A 17,774-nucleotide genomic window follows, 5' to 3' on the forward strand; every position below is an offset into this window, starting at 1 on the left:
AAATTTCTGCCTGAAGGATACTGGGGTAGGTGCCCATTGGTTCGGAGTATTCAGTTTTCGGCCCAAATACTCCTATCCCTGTCCCTGCTTTGGTTTTGGAAGCATCAGTATACCACGTGATGGTATGGTCTTTTATATGCTGAGTAAGCGTTTCTTTCTTCCAATCCTTTTTATTACTCAATACTACAGTGAGGTGTTTCTCAAAGTTGTAAATTCTTGGTATGTCATCCACTGGGAGTTGGAGAAGTGGAATTTTCTTTTTGAGGGTGTTCCAAGCCCCTGACCTGAAAATTCTCCCAGTACTGTTTCCGTCAATGACCATTCTAATCATTGTCGCATTGGCATAACTACCGACGACAATATGCAGTGGTGTTAGGTCTAGAATGACCTCCATTGCTGCTGTTGGACATGTTCTCATGGCACCTGTGATGCAGATACATGCCAGTCTCTGTACTTTGCACAGGGTTTGCCTTGCTGTACGTTGCTCTAGTTTTGTATACCAAGCAACTGCTCCATAAGTAATCATGGGTCTTACTATCATGGTATACATCCAGCGCAAAATGTTAGGGGCGCAGCCCCACCTATTTCCCGCCAGTCTTCTGCATATCATGAGAGCCTTTGTGGCTTTGCTGGTAATGTTCTTAATATGCCTGTTCCAGAGAAGTTTACTATCCAGGGTTATTCCCAGATATTTCACTTCCTGTGATGGCAGTATTTCCTTTCCATCTAGATGGATTCTTTTCAAGTTTTTCAAACTTCGCTTTCTGGTGAATGGCACTACTGCGGTTTTATCTGAGTTAATACTCAGCCCGACAGTCCTGCACCATCTCTCAGCGATGCGGAATCCTCTTTGGATAATATCACACAGGGTGCCTTCATGTTTCCCCTGTGCAATGATGACTATGTCATCTGCGTACCCTATGCAGTGTATTCCCGCTAGAGTTAATTCTTCCAGTAGTTCATCCACTACCAAGCTCCACAGTAGGGGGGAGGTCACTCCACCTTGTGGAGTTCCTTGCGTTGTTTTAACAACTACAGTTTTGGTACCTATCTCAGCCTCTGCTGTTCGTGTTGAAGCATTTCCCAAAACAAGCGAATTATCGTATTGTTCACCCCCTCTTGTTTCAAGAGATCGCTTGACCACCTTGTGAGGTATATTGTCAAACGCCCCTGCAATGTCCAAGAAGGCACAAAGTGCTGTTTCTTTGCTATCCAGGCTTGCCTGTATTAGCTCAGTTAACTGGTACAGAGCAGTTTCTGTGGATCTGCCCGCTCTATATGCATGCTGACTATCGTGCAGTGGTTTAACCTGTAGATGATTTACTCTAATATGGTTGTCCACTACTTTCTCCATCGTTTTTAATATGAACGACTAAAGACTAATAGGCCTAAATGATTTGGGGTTGGCCCAGTCAGTTTTGCATATTTTGGGTATGAAGATGAGCAGTAAGCAGTAAGTTGCTTGAGCTTGAAAGTAAGATATCTTTTTTATACATTTTTTTGATATGTTGTATTTTGTTTAAAATACACCCTTGCTTGTTTTATATTAACACATACCGTATTTTTTTTAATAAAATAACGGGATTATATTTTTTCAGTTTTATACAGTTTTTTTTCACAATATTTTGAAGTAATCATTTGTCACTCAAATTTTAACTATATTAGTTTTCTGCTATGCGTTCCAATTGTGCCAAGTTATTTCTTTGTAAAACAAAATAAACTACTTTGAAATAAAAATGACAGACACATCTATCACTGTCAAGGATTTTGTCATTGCAAGTCTATAACTAGTTTCTCCCTGAGAGCTGTCATTTTCTAAATGAGTGAAACTTATGTTTTTTAAAATGGGAAACCTTGTATATTACTTTTTTATTTTCTTTGCCTTATTATGAGCTTTCTAAAAATATAATACAGGGTGAGTTTTCTACGATGTTCTCTATGGGTATCTTGGAAACTACTCTACTGGAGCTAGAGAGTCGGTCAAATAGAGAAGCAGAATTGCAATTTTGTGATGTCAAATATTCAGGTTTTTGAACATTTTTGCATTTCGGATTTTTGAAAAAGTTTATGGCTTACTAGATATTTCGAAAGAAACAAATTTCGGCTTCCATTATAATCTATTTTACAAAAAAAAATCAAATAAAAGTTATAGATAATCACATCCTTAATGAGATTTTGTTTGCTAATTTTTCCAAAGCTTGCCATTGTTGACATATAGGATACAACATATGTTTCTTTTTTTGATACAGAAACCATAAATGTTCAAAAAATCTGTTATTGTTTTGTGTACATAAAATGCATCTTTTTAAAACTGAATTACAAGCTTTTCTCACAGAACCGTGGTCGAGATTATTTATCTTCTCCCATACCGCCTCTTCGAGTACCGACTCTTCTACTCATAAACGAGAGATCCTGTAAAATATATGAAATTGGGACACCCTGTATGGTAAATTTAGCTTGTGTTGGATAAATTCATAGTTCATAAAGATGCAAATTATAATTCCTTAGTTGTATGAAATATACACCAGTGCAAATATAACTCAGCCCTTTATATGGTATTTCTGTAATTCTATGAATCGGATGATCGGACCATTTATTCTGCATATGTATACGCAACGTATGTATTATAGTGTTATATGTATTAATGACCTGTCAAGGCGTTATCTAGAAATAAAGTGCACACTATGACACCCATTAATCTCACCTAAACCACAATACAGAAGAAGTTCGTCCAACTTAGTTGTGTGGGAACAGAATGATATGTATAGTTGTTGATTAGGGTATACATAGTATACATCTATAATGATGATTGTGCATCAGCAGGTTATTAATATTATTATATTAACAAATTACATGGAATTATTATTTAATATTTAATAAAAGCTCACCGAAAAAAAAGATTAATAAAAAGAATTAAGTTATCAAAAAAATATTTAAATGTTTGAAATAAACCACAAACATGTTACACAGGGTGACAATTTGAAAACGAACAGTATTTAATATATATATATATATATATATATATATATATATATATATATATATATATATATATATATATATATATATATATATATATATATATATATATATATATATATATATATATATATCTCTACCGTTGATAGTATGAAAATTTGACGAGAGAAATACGTCAATTTACATATCAAGGGGGACAATTTTTGAAGCGTTTGTTGTGCCGTGTTACTTTCAACCATAGACTTAGAATAAAATATAGACTGAGCATCTCATTCATAAATAGCTGGAAGATGCGGACAGACAACGTCTTGTTATTGTTGTGTTATTGTTTTTGGCTCTAACGAGTGCGACACGAGCGATAGATAGGCTGTCTCCGTCGTAACGGTCGTTTCCTGACGGCTCTGCCGCCCAACGCAACACTGTCTTTTGTTTCTTCAGTGCACCTGCACTCTCCGTATCATAGGCGGGTATTTTTTTAAATTTTAATGAAGCTATAATTCAATTAAAAATATATCGTATTTAAACTTTTTTATATTATTAAGATTTAGGATAAAGAAAATAGTTTAATATAAAGCAAAGTTTAGGACTTAGAAAAAAAAATACGTCTTAGAGTCTAAAAACGATAAAAATAATAAAGTACGTGTTATAGAAGAAATTTTAATAATCGAAATTATTTAATTTTTGAAATTGATGATAAATTATTAATTTAATAAAATATTAATTTTAGTCAAACATTTACAACTCTAATATTAATCAAAACAGGATCTATTCTATAGATATAATAGAACAGAAAGAGAAAAAACTTTATAATTGTTTAATTTTTTTTTCCGGTAAAAGTGATGTCTTATTATGTAAATTAGAAAAAACAGGAATCTGTTCCATTAAAGCAAGCTTTTAGGAAGTGAATAAAATGAAAACTACATTTATTTAACTCGTTACTGTCTTTATTATAGAGTAAGTATAATAATGGTAATGGTGACTATACTTTATTCAATGGAAATATGCACCAAATTCAAACAAATATAAAAGGCATGAGTATAAACAGTATTACTACAGTAATATTGAACATTGGTTCAAAAATATTACATTAATATAATACAATATTACTGTAGGTATTACTGTCAACGTGCAAGCTTGTTTGAAGCTTGATGTATTTGTATGCGCTTGGTACATCTTGGCGTTGGAAAATGTATAGAAAATTATTAAGAAAAACTAGTACGTAATGGGGGATATCTTGATATACAGAGTGGTCGGAATTGTATTCAGGAAACTTTGGCAGCATAATCTGCAAATAAAATCAGTAAAAAAAATAGTATAAATTTATGTCCTAAAATGCTTCGTTTCAGAGATACAGAGTGTAGAAATTTCATTTTTATTTCGCTTTTTTCCAAATAATTTATGAAGAATGTATTGATTAATTCGTTTCCAAATATCTTGAGAACTATACTTGTGGCGAGTGTCAACAAGAGACCTTATTAAGTAAAAAACGTTGGAAATGTAAATTTTTCTCAGTAGTTTTATATAGATACAGACAAAAAGTATTACTCTTCAAATAACTTAAAAAATATGTAGGTGGCGCCCCCTATTAGTAAAAGTCAAATTGACATCTAAATCTAATTTTTCATGTCAAAAAACTCCCAAACGCCAATTTTCGTCCAAATATTGACGTCACTTCAGAAATTATTTGGAAAAAAATCGAAATAAAAATGAAACTTCTACACCCTGTATCTCCGAAACGAAGCATTTTAAAAACTTACAAGTTCATTTTTTTAGAAAGCCAATGCAACATTTCTGAGTTTCAAATAAAGATAAAAAACAGTAAAACATATAATAATAATATGTAAATTATTTTCTTGGATACATACATATATGGCAAATAATAACAGATTGTTTTATTAAAGATTTACGTTTTGGTTAATTCTAAAACTATCTTCAGATTATATGTGATATTACTTAAGTGATATTACATTATAAAAGAAAAAATGAAAATTATACCTTATAATCGAAAAAAAACGGCGTCAGCGATGGCTATGAAATGAAGATCGCTGTCATTTTATATGTAAAATTATATGGAGTATGTATCGATGGTTTTTTCCAAGCCAACTGGACGCCGTTTTTTTCGATCATACGGTATTACAAATTAATAATAGATTAACAGTCGAGAAAAAAAAAGAAAAAACTCTAGGTAAGTACTGGATAAATTTTAAAATGGCATATTTATTTTATCTTTGTTTAATATAAAAAAAACGAAATATCTACCTGGTTTACATAACCCTGTATAATTTGTGAAATAATAATGGACAAAAATGCAAGCGGTAAGAAAAATATTTACAAAAAATATGTACTTGTTTACATTTCTGGACCATTGTTCGTCATTTTTGTTATCATAATGGTGACCCTATCATAAAAACGTAGTTATTTCTATACCTGATGTGAAACTATAGGGAAAAAGTAATGTTTGTAAAATATTTTAGTCTTGAAAAAAAATAAGGAATGTTTGGTATTTTAAAATGTTTGGTAGCTTGTAATTTTTTCGACTTTCTCGATTGTTTATAGTTTATAATAAGCCTTAAAAATTGTTGTTTCATAATGGAATATCATTCTGGAATTCCTGTATGTTATTTTAGATTCTAAGGATGGTTTTAGAATAAAAAGAAACACATTTTTCATAAAAAAAAGCATTAAATTAACCAATGCCCAAGAAAATAATGTGTCTACTTCTTATGTACTTAATAATGTATCTACTCGTTATATTAATAACGAGGTTAGTAAGAACCTTTACGTAAATGATAAATATAAAAAATACAGATTTTCCAGGGTTTATAATTTACTAAATTATTATCTAAATAAGCGCCTTTCTACAACGCCACTGACGCCAAAATAGTAAATTTGACTTACCTGTGGAATGTTGTTCCAGGACTTAAATAGTCCAATTTCTTACAAATTTGGCACTGACGAACCATGTTTTATAGTTTTTAAATAAAAGTAATCAAAATAAACACTAAACCGACACTACACACTAAGAAAATCGAATCCAAAAAATACAAAATCAAAACATCCAATAAAAACAATAAAATAGCCATGGCGAAACTGTGACAACAAGGTTTTACGACACGTGCTTTACTCTACTATGGCTCTACTACGAGAGAATAAAGAATGAACAGGCGACCCGGCGATTGATGGGTGTTGCCAAATTGTAAAGAATTTGTCATTTTTAAATAGTCTCCGACTTATAATTTAGTAGTATAGGGACTATTTAATACATCTTTCTACTATTAAACACTACTTTATTAAAATACAGTTTTAATATCTCAATATATGTGTATAACAACAAAAAAAATATTAATAATATTTTAGACGTGACAACATAGGCTGGAGGCGAAAGACTCAGACGGCCGAGGTCAGCTGCACCCAGGAGTAAACATGTTTACAAAAATTAATATTGGACCGCGCTTAAATGTAAATAGTGTAGTCTATATTTTATTCTAAGTCTATGCTTTCAACCGTTTGACCCCCAGGGCACCTACCCCTAAAAATTTAAATGGCAACCTCTATTTCTTTTACCATTTTTGTGTTCCTTATAAAATTCTACATAAACTGCATTATTATTTTGTCAAAATTGTGATACTTATGTAGAATTCTATAAGAAACACAAAAATGGTAGAAGAAATGGGGGTTGCTATTTTTTAAAGTTTTAGGGGTAGATGCCCTGATGGGGGTCAAGGGTTTGAAAGTAACACGACAACAAATGCCTCAAAAATTGTCCCCCATGATATGAAAATTGAGGTGTTTCGTCAAAAATTTTCATACTATCATCGGTAGAGGCAATATTAAATACTGTTAGTTTTCAAATAATTTGACAATTATTGTCACCCTGTATATAAATTAGAATTGTATTAGGTATATTATTATAGAATACTTTAAGCTTATTATACTTAAATAATGTTTTTTTTTCGATCCACCAATAAGTAATAATTTTTATTTTAAATTATAACTTCTTCCCGCGACTTCGTGTTAACATCTCGAACCTTCCATGCATTTTCCTCATGTTTTTTTTCATTTACACATTTTAAATGGTCGTTGACCACTTTATGGATAGAGCTAGTGAGTCTTTCAATTACACTATTGAAAATTAATAGTTTTAGAGCTGTTTCAGATAAACATTTTCAATTGTCAATTTTGTCGGTATTGTTTATATCCTTTCAAAAAATCGATTTTTTATTTTTCAATATTTTACACATTTTTTACTTAAAATTGTTGAAACCGGTCAATATAACATTTTCAAGAGCATTATATCATCTTTATACTTTATTATGTATTTAAAAAAAAAACATTGAATTTTAAAACTTTTTTTTTAATTTTTCATGCCCTGTATATGACTTTATGACACAGTTTGTATATACCTAAAAAAAATCTAATTATACCTTTCTAAAGTAAACAATATTAATAATTCTGAAAATTGCACTGTCCCAATTTTCATCGAAACAAACCTGAAACACCCTGTATCTCACAAAGTATTTTAAAACATAACCGTTTATTGAAAGAACTGGGAAGATACGCAACCTAAAGGTGCCTCCAGACTTGAGTATTTTAGCCCAACGAACAGGACGAACCAAACGCGCAGAGACGAATTCGCTAAGTCTGGACGTGTCCCCTATCCGAACCAAACGCGCCCAACTTTTTCAGGTGCGTCAAGACTTGGGTATTTTAGCCCGAAGAACGCGCAGAGCAGAATTCGCTAAGTCTGGACTTGTCCCCGAACCGAACCGAACGCCCCAAACGTTTTCTTACCGTGTCGGTAAATCGAAATTGCTCAAAACAGTGACGTAGCGTGGGTTAGTGGTGCCCGGAGAGCCTCTAGAAGAGAGGTTTGCCGCCCCTATAGAATCCGTCTGCCGCCTTTATAACAATTTTTTCTCTCCCTACAGGCACTTGGAGGGCCGCCGCGGGGGCGGTCCGCCCGGTCGGCTCTTTTTATCACAAACTACTTCATCACATCGTAAGAAGGCATCGTAAGTAAAATGTCGACAGACACTCGCTCTAAATATAAGCAGATAGAAAGTTTAGCTTTCTGTTATTTCAATGTTTACAATGTTAATTCATCTTTATTATTATTACTGAGAATCTATAACACATTTTTGTCATTCGCGCGGAAACGCAATGCTTTTTATTCGGCCTATTCGTTCTGCTTGTTCCTGCGCGCTCGGTTCGTTCGGGCTAAAATGCTCAAGTCTGGACGCACCTTAATGGGTAAATTCGTAACAAGACTAATTTGATTTCCCCGTAGTGCTGAACGGTGAAGCCTCTACTCGTTCTGCGACCAACGCATAAAAGACTCATTTTCTCTAATTCAACTAACGAAGGTATATGGATTAGCGATGGGAACTATCGAATGAATTAGACTATCGAATGGTTAATGAATGAATGATTTCAACTATCGAATGGTTTTATTCGAATAAAATCATTCATTCATTTGTAAACTAAAGCATATGTGACAACCTCGCCGTGCGACTAAATGGTTATCGTTGAGCCACGACTATCGAATGCTTTTGATAAATGAAATTTAGTATTCGTTTGATTTTTGTATGCGTCAGTGCATTATTGGTTCTTCCAAATTTTATAACTTCGCCGTATAAATACTGTGCTATTTTTGCGTTTATTAAAATAGTTAAAATACTAAAATAGTAGTTATTTTTAATTTTATTTATTGACGATTGTGTGCATGTGCAGGTGGTCAAAATTTTTTCGATAATTTGTGTGGTTTTCCGTAGTCCGATCTTTCAATTATATAATTTTATATGGTATATGGTCTATTTTTTAATGGGAAATTTTGGGAAGTAGCAATTTTTAAGAGAGAGGAGATGAACTTTTGAACAATTAATTTTAAAAATACATATTTTTATTTTAGATGTTTTAATAATATGAATTAGTTGAACTTAATAATCATATTTAAGTAATGTGGTTAAGTAAATGGTTATCGAACTCAAACTATGGGGTGAGAAAATTAAAATAAAAGTTTTACACGTGCCAATTTAAAAAAAAAAGTTAACGATGTTTGTATTTTGTTTATGCTAATTTTCTTACATGTAGTTTTTTGCGAAGAAATATTTCATTTATTTTTTAAAGTAAATGCCAGTAAAAGTAAATATAATTTTTAAATAGTAATATAAAGCACCTAATATAAATAATTTTGATTTGTAATTTTTTATTTATATTTTCCTTCCATTACACTGCATGCTTAGAAAATTAATAAATGTTTATATTTCATGATTTTAAAATTTGTTGTTAATATAACAAATTAGTTCTGTAATTATTATTATTTAATAAACCAACGTTGCCACACACAAAAAATTTAGAGACTATATTATTTCTAAATAGGATCTAATATAAATAATTTTGACATCTAATTTGTTGTTTATATTTTGCTACTACTTAAAAAAATATTTATATTAAATCATTTTAAATTTTGTTGTTAATAGGTATAACAAATTATTATTGTTATTATTATTTTTAAACCAGTCTTTGCGTAAAAACATTAAAAATAATTTTCCTACATCCAAAATAACAAGTATTATTGCAGTGTAACAACAGAATATTAATAAAAAAAATGCAGAATATATAGACATACTAACCCTAACTAACTAAAGCCAATCAATAATATTCTTTGCTAATATCAACTAATACCAAAATATGGCAACAGCGCCCTTCATAATGTATTTTCTGTATAAATACTAGCACCTCAATAAAAAAAATAATGTGTCCTTATCTATATCTGACTCCGCAAAAAATCAAAGATGCCGGCTTCTTTCATAGCATGCCACCGACCGCTGTCGGGTTTCCGGAAAGAAATCTACGTCGCCGGGCGACAACTAAAATTCAGTTAATATTTTATTATAATCGATCCTGACGAATAAATGAATTTCATAAATGAATTAATTTTATAAATGAATGGTTTTTGCTGCCGAATTACTAGAATACAATATTTCAAGGCAGATGACGGATCTATTCGATAATTTTTATTCGAATAGTTTTCAACGAATGTTTTCTTACTAACTATCGAATTATTCGAATGAATTGCAACTATCGAATGTTTCGATAGTATTCATTCGATAGTTCCCACTACTAATATGGATGATGTATATTATGGAACATGGTGTGGAACTGAAAGCATAAGACAGTTTTGCCATATTAAAATGTGTAATATCTGTAATACGTTTGGCGAAAACATCTTTGGATAAAAATTCCCCATTTATATATTAAAAATTGATTCGTGTTAAACATACAATAAACAACAAAAATACAATTTCTTCTATAGGTACTGAATATTTCGGATGATCGAAAAAAGTCATTTAGTTGGCTTGGAAATAACGGCTATTGACATTTACCATATCATTTTACATATATGAAATAACAGCGATCTTCATTTGTAAGCCAACTCCGCCATTCTTTGTTTAATCGTATAATATTTTATTAAATTTTTTAATGATAGAAAAGCCGTATTATTAACGTACTCTACTGAAAATCCGTAAATCTACGTATTAGTCCATAGTTCTGGCAACACTATCTTCGGCAACCACCCACTCTGTCGACTGAAAGCAGAACTACGCTACATTATTCTTTATCCGCTGCGCTGTAAACGACTGTCAGCGCGCAGCGAAGCAGAGCTAAACTAAATCTCGGACAGGTGTGCCACGAAAACGCCCATAAGATTGCGCATCTTCTTACTTCTTCAATCAACATGTTTATACAAACTTTTTTACTTATTTTTATCGCCAAAATATGCTACCGAAGTTCCTCGAATACAATTTGGATCACCCTGTATAGTTCAGTTAATAGATAACTTTTTTCTTGTTTATTTCCTTAACTCTGAGCGTGCACAGACCGAAGACCTACTCTAATAATCTTCCTGAAAAAATGCCTAGCTGCGTCCATGAACCTTGGTTTTTTTAGATAACTGGATACTAGATCATTCTATACTGATAAATCTTAAAACTTACTTATAAAAGTAAGTTTTACTTTATTAACACCGATTCCTGTGAAACACATTTCTCCAAAAACCTAGAAAGTCGTTTAAAAATAAATTTGGTGATGCTGAACTCTTCCTAACAACTCCGATAAGAAAGAACCTGGAAACACATAAAATGTATCATCCATCTGCTAGGCTGTTCGAAAAATAATCCCGCAAAAATGCCTTTTTTCTCGCCGTGATTTATATCAGATAATTTGGATATTAACAGCCATTTAGGTCGTAAACTTGACATTTTAGGGCACACCGGAGGACACATATGGCGGGATTTTAACATTTTTATAACGACCATAACAGAAGAAGGACATTTAAAGTTTAGTTTAAAGTTGGAATTTATTAAATTTTCTTTTATAAAATTTATTTTTATGTATATACAGGGTGAGCCAGGCTTCCGAAAAAACTCTATATTAAGTTTTTGGTTTGTAACTTTAATTCAATTTTTTACGTAATGTGGGGCAATGGTAACGCACATTTTGAAAATATTTTTGTCAACCCAGTGATCATTTTATTCCTTTAAGAGAAATGTGTTCTAGGTGACGTCGTTGTTACGTTACCAGGTCTTTCTTGTGCCGGATAAGAAGCAGTTTAACGCAGATACGTAACTGTTCCCTAATCTTCCCTAAATGTGACAAACCTTTGCTCACTGGGAACATACAGGATGATTCAAACATATTTTCAAATTAAAGTTGTATATTTTTAATGGAATATCTACTATACTGGGTGCGTCTCAAAAGTGGCTCACCCCAATAACCCAATAATTTTTTTCATATAAAAAATCGAGTTTTGGTATCTGTGGGCACGGCAGTGCCTCCCCCCCCTAGTCGAGCACAGCCGTACCATCCTTTTCTCGAAGGTATTAGCGGTACTTTTGACCACCCTGTAACTTCGTTGTGGATAAAGCAAGAATATTAATTTTCACTACACTTGAACACATACTATAGCTGGCTAGGTTACTAAAATATCTAGTAAGTATCTCTCATAATTTATGAATTATTGCTTGTCAAATTTCTTTAATTTCGACATTGACTCACTGACAGATCATCAAAATTCTAAGGTAGGTACTTCTAGATGTGTCACAAACTCCAAATTTAGAATTTTAAGTAGCTTTAAGCTTATAACCAAAGAAAAAAATAAAAAATCTCGAAATATCCTTATGGATTAAAAGTTAGATGTCTAGCCGCTACCGGTAACTGGCTTTCCAGTCGAGAAAAAGATACTAATAAGAAACTAATAGATAGAAAACTAGAATTAATCGGAGCGGTCTCCTTCTGATTTTACTTATATATTAATGTACCAAAAATAATTCAAGGATTATTAATTTTTTTTTAGTCAGACTTTAACTTGTGATGAAGTCCCTATTTATGTTTTTTAGTTTAATATGTTAAATGCTAGGCTTGAACATATTTCGACCAAAGCTTGACAGCGCGGCGCCAAAGTATTCCGCTAGTTCGGAAGGCCGAACTCGGGAGGCCCGGGTTCGAGGCTGCATCGGGTCATAATTTTTTTATTTTATTTTCGTTAATATTCTGATTGTAAAATAACAGGAAGTTAAAAACCAAAAGGTACAGGGTGATTTTTTATAATGCTCTTATAATAATATATAATATTTTAGTGAAGTCTGATGACCGACATATTCATGAAAAAAACTTCTCAGATATGTTTTGATATATATATTTTTTAAAACCTTTAACCTCTAAGTTTAAAACCTTTAAGTTTAACCAGTTACTTTATTATTCAATATTTTAAAATAGTAGTGGAAATAAAATCATATAGGTATGGGTAAACACGCTTGGATAAAAATCGTAACTTATTTAAATATACAGTAGAATTCATACATTCAAAATTATTCTCCATCATTCACCAAAACAATTAAGAACACTATTATGAATATCTTACTTAAAATTTAATTCGATATAACAGTTGTTAATATCAAAATATGTTGACATGGCGATCGCATTGCCTATTACGAGTAATTTACTATCTCTGTGTGATTTATTTCATTCATTTGGAATAATTTGGATATTATACTAGTTGTTTATTCATGTAGGTAAATGTAAAAAAAAATATTTGTGCACGTTTTTGAATTTTGTCCATTGGATGCAACACTGTGCGGCGGAAAAATTGTCAGGTACCCTATATTTGATGAATTGTATTTTGGAACGAAACGTCAGCTGTAATGCACAAATCTATTCCGCCAAGTTTCAGCATTTCGCTGTAGCAAATCTACTTTAAAATTGACGGATAAATTGGATAGCAGTTATCATTCCGGAACATTGCTGCGAAAATATATAGACTGCGGCACACGCCAGATAAATGTCAATTCGAGCGACGTAAATATTTGTCTTGGAAAGTTTGTCGATAGCTTGCTAGTTTTCGCAAATATATAACGCTGTACGCTGTATACACTATATTATTTTAATTGACTGATATTCAACCTTATACAACACAAACAGTAATGATTAAGAGTTTTCCTTGTTTCTATATTAAGGGTCCGGTTGTACAGGGTGTCCCATTTTAGTTGAAATCATACTGTATCTCCGTTATTAGTGAAGACAGAAGGATCCGGTTTAAACAATTATTTTTTATTATTATTTGTTTAAATTATCATAGCACTCTTTGTTTCTCGGTTACAGGATCTTTTTAAAAATTTTGCAACTTGGGACACTACCTCTGCCATTGCGGAAGTTATCGAGAATATGAAGACTGGTTACTGTAGAACTTTCTATGTAGAATACAGCTGCGTATAGTATGTGATTCTACGAAAATAATATTTTTGGAGATATGGTCTAAAGTTATGTTTTCTTAAGCAACACCCTGTATATTTATAACTCATATGACTTGGCTAGCTATGAGCTTCTCAAAAATATATAACACTCTATATTTATTTTCACTATTTATTCTAATATTTAAATGATTTCTTTAAAATATCATTCAGATTCAGTAGGCCCTGACTGATAATAAAAGAAACAAAAGAATTATGAAAATTATACTGCTTTCTGTGTCTTGTTTTATTTTGGGAGCCACTGGTAGTACTTTCGTACCACCAGGGCGCAACTATCGATAGTTTCAGACTAGCCAAAATATAAAATGGAAAACAAATTTCTTGCAGTATATGTATATAATATAAATTATATAAGATTCTTGCCTTGCACTGCCGATATAGAAATTTAATTCCACACTATGTTTGTCATAATGTGGATCACCCTGCTCTAACTACCGGTTTCGGAGCCCTACTCCATCATCAGGTGAGCTTGGGTCGATTTCACAAAATGACAAACACAGCGCAGAGTACCTAATTCCGACTTGTCTAAACCAAACCAAATTTTAGCTTTCAATATGCCGAATTTATGATTTTATCATTGCTTATTCAAGATCATGTTTTTCTCAGTTTTGCACATGTTTTATTTTTTATCTCGAAAACTATTAGAGATTACTATAAGTCGGTATAATAGAAAAATTTTGAGATATGGAAGTAGTTTTGATAACTATAATAATATACCGGATGTTCCCATTTAAAATAAAATAAATAATAGATGCTACCACTTTTAGTATGAAATGTCAACACTGTAATGTTGAAAATAATTTAGACAGATAGAGTAGGTGCCTTTATATAAAAATTCAAATTTTCAAAAAATCCTATAACCCGTTCCCCATAAACGTCTGCCGTACCATGGCCGTGAATCACCCTGTATATAATAATATACACAAAATGTGTTTAGAATTTGATATAAAACCAAAAAATATTGTTACGGACTCCGTGGGTCCACTAATTTAAACTCACGATAAAATACTATACTTAACGAATTTATTTTTCTTCTAAATTTTCTATTTACACACAATTTATACTAATTAAACACACAACTAACTATTTATAATATTCCTTCACCAAATTGTCCGATTCACAATTTCCAAACGCGGTATATTCAAACTTCAAACTGTCCCAATTGCCGATTACGCGGGCTTATATACTCTACTGACTGTTTCTCGAACCTTCCATAATTCTCGGAGGGCGTTCTACTTCCTACTGGAAAATTCTACTGCTACCCGATTCGCTTTTGCACTTAGCTAAGAGATGGCGCTTCAACAAAAACGTCTTTCTGGCGAATTCGCCAGGTTTTTCAATATACGTAGGCAACCAGCAATACACGTTGCGACAATGTAGGCAACCAGCAATACAGTTTAGCGCCACATACACCTTGACAAAACATATTGTGTTCTAAATTAATGGCAGCCACTTCCAGTGGCAGAAAGCAGAAAGTGGATAGTATTTTAAAAATAATTAACACTTGCAAATAAACTTATCATAAACATTTAAATTTGTATTTAAATGATATCCTAAACCCTTTTAGTGAGGTCTAATAAAACATGCATGGGAGATGATAATAGTTTTGTCTAATATGTAAAAATATTATTGCGAACCTTTAAAAATCGGTAGGAAAATCCTATAAGCTAGCTAAGCTACCATCGACTGTAAAACACCCTATATATTCTTTTTCTATCGATAGACAGCCAGAAAGAAATAATTTTTCATCGCCATTTAAACACGATCGGCTTTACTGTGATTTGTTCGGAGCCAAAATAAACGACTGCATTCTCTAGTCTTTTACTGTAAAAAATCACCACCGCCATCTACGTGACATTCTTGTGTCACAGGGGTGAAATTGATTGGTTCGTGGTTCGTTTCTTTTTTATTACTGTATGAGCTGGTAATCAAAAAGGTTTTTGACGATCCTCGATCACCCCTATCGAGATTCCTTCTTTTTCCCTGAACAATTTTCGTTTTCTTGCTATTGAGCAGAAATGTCGACACAACAATAATTCTTTTTATATAGAATCAATCAGAAACTTCTCATTAAAGAGTCTAGTAGAAAAGTAAATTAATTTTTTTATGTTAGATGATAAAGTGCTTTTAGTTTTCTTTAATTATTTTCACTGGAGTTTGATCAGAGAAATTAAATACAGAGATGCAAGGAAAAGAAAGAAAGTGTTTAATATTGCAACAAATATAAGAGGATATCTGGCGACTTTGTCACGTGCGAAAAGAGATGCCAAATATGGTCGACTATCGCATAAACCCAGAGCCATACCAGTTTAGTGTTCGCACAAATAAACTGTTACCCAAGATATAGTCTGTACTCTGTACAGGGTGAGTCAACGATAGAGTAAAGTCCATTATCTCATTTGTTTCGAGGTTCACAAAAAAATATTAAATATAAAAGTTGTAGGGACGGTTAGGATACACATTTTAAAATTATTATAGAGTATACAGGGTGCTTCAAAAAAGTGTGACAAATATAACATATGTTTTTTTTTAAATGGAATATCCTATTTTTTATTTTATTTTTAGATTCTGCGTAAAATTCCATAACTTTTTTGTATATAATGTAAACCTAAAATGAATAGTTTCTGTAATATTTAAATTTTAAATTTAAACAAATGTTAGATTGCAGTGTGATAAAAAATTGTCAGTAATGGCATTGTTTCTGAAGTTGGAAAACCAAAATTTGGTAGGAGAATTCAATAGAGATATAGAAAAATACTTATGTAAAAATATTTTAGTTAGATGCTACAGGGTGTTCATAATATATTTATGAATTTCAACTACTTAAAATTAAAAAATTTCAAATTATTTAAATGTTACACCCTACATATTATCAATTTTTCTGATAGATTTTACAAAACTCCTCAACTTTTGTTAAGTATGTCATATACCTATTTTTAACAGTTTGCGATTTATTCCAATTTTTTTCTATTTTTACCCATATTTTTAATACAATTATGCTATAACATCATAGTTGCCATGACAAAAAGTAATAATTATCAAAATTTCTTTAAGAAAAAGTTAAGAATAAAATATATTTTAAGAAAAAGTTAAGAATATAAATATAAATATAAATATATATATATATATATATATATATATATATATATATATATATATATATATATATATATATATATATATATATATATATATATATATATATATATATATATTCAGTATATATATTATTTAATTTCTTCTGGCTTTAGGTCAGGTAAAAATGAGAAAAACGTTTTTTTTTATATTAAATATTTCATGACGTTTCGACCTGGTAGGGTCTTTATCAAAATTTATTACTAAAAAAAAAAATTTTATAGTCACATTATGAACGTACTAATTAAAAATAATAGTAATATATATATATAAAAATTCTATTTTGTTACCTTGAACGTAGATTGTTTACTTATTACAACTTATCATTTTCTTTCTGAAATCTATTTTTATAAGGTGGCATGAGAGAAAAAAAATATATAAAAAGCCTACCTTAGCGAAGAAAATATATCCAAATTGGTTTCCACACACATAACACAAACATATCAATAAAGTCGTCACAATTTTTGCACAGAGACATACACATTTAATGGATTTTACAACAATGAATAATATATCTTACTCAGGTTGTTTATATCTATCCTATCATTAACAGAGTGTTGGTTTTTTTGGATAGCAATAGATTCAAGAATTTCTCTTTTTTTGGTATTATATTCGGTGCCAATTATTTTTGTACTTTCAAAGTCAAAACTGTGATTTTTTTGGATTTCATGCAAAGTTAGGGCTGTTTTATTTTTCTTGTCGTATTTATGACCTTTTAAACGGTTTTCAAGATACTGACTGGTTTGTCCTATATAAACTCCACTGCAATTTTTGCAGGGTATTTCGTAAATTAGATTGCTTTTTTTGTTTTTCGGTGTTTTTGTCTTGAGCCTTGAAAAGTTACTCGCCAAT

At 31.3% G+C, this 17,774-nt stretch overlaps 1 protein-coding gene and 1 long non-coding RNA gene across 2 annotated transcripts in view; both read right to left on the reverse strand.

Moving 5' to 3' along the window:
- LOC115883421 (orexin receptor type 1-like) overlaps positions 1-17,774 on the reverse strand; it is a 452,630-nt gene that overhangs the window by 309,824 nt on the left and 125,032 nt on the right. The gene's annotated exons all lie outside the window — the stretch shown is intronic.
- On the reverse strand, positions 3,906-5,965 carry LOC115883415. Its single transcript, XR_004050380.1, has 2 exons — positions 5,878-5,965; positions 3,906-4,264 (listed from the first exon to the last, which is right to left on the reverse strand). It is a non-coding gene; the product is annotated as an uncharacterized LOC115883415 (long non-coding RNA).

The sequence above is a fragment of the Sitophilus oryzae genome, unplaced genomic scaffold (genome assembly GCF_002938485.1).
Source record: "Sitophilus oryzae breed Bouriz unplaced genomic scaffold, Soryzae_2.0 scaffold_1899_pilon_pilon, whole genome shotgun sequence".
Lineage (NCBI taxonomy): Eukaryota > Metazoa > Arthropoda > Insecta > Coleoptera > Curculionidae > Sitophilus > Sitophilus oryzae.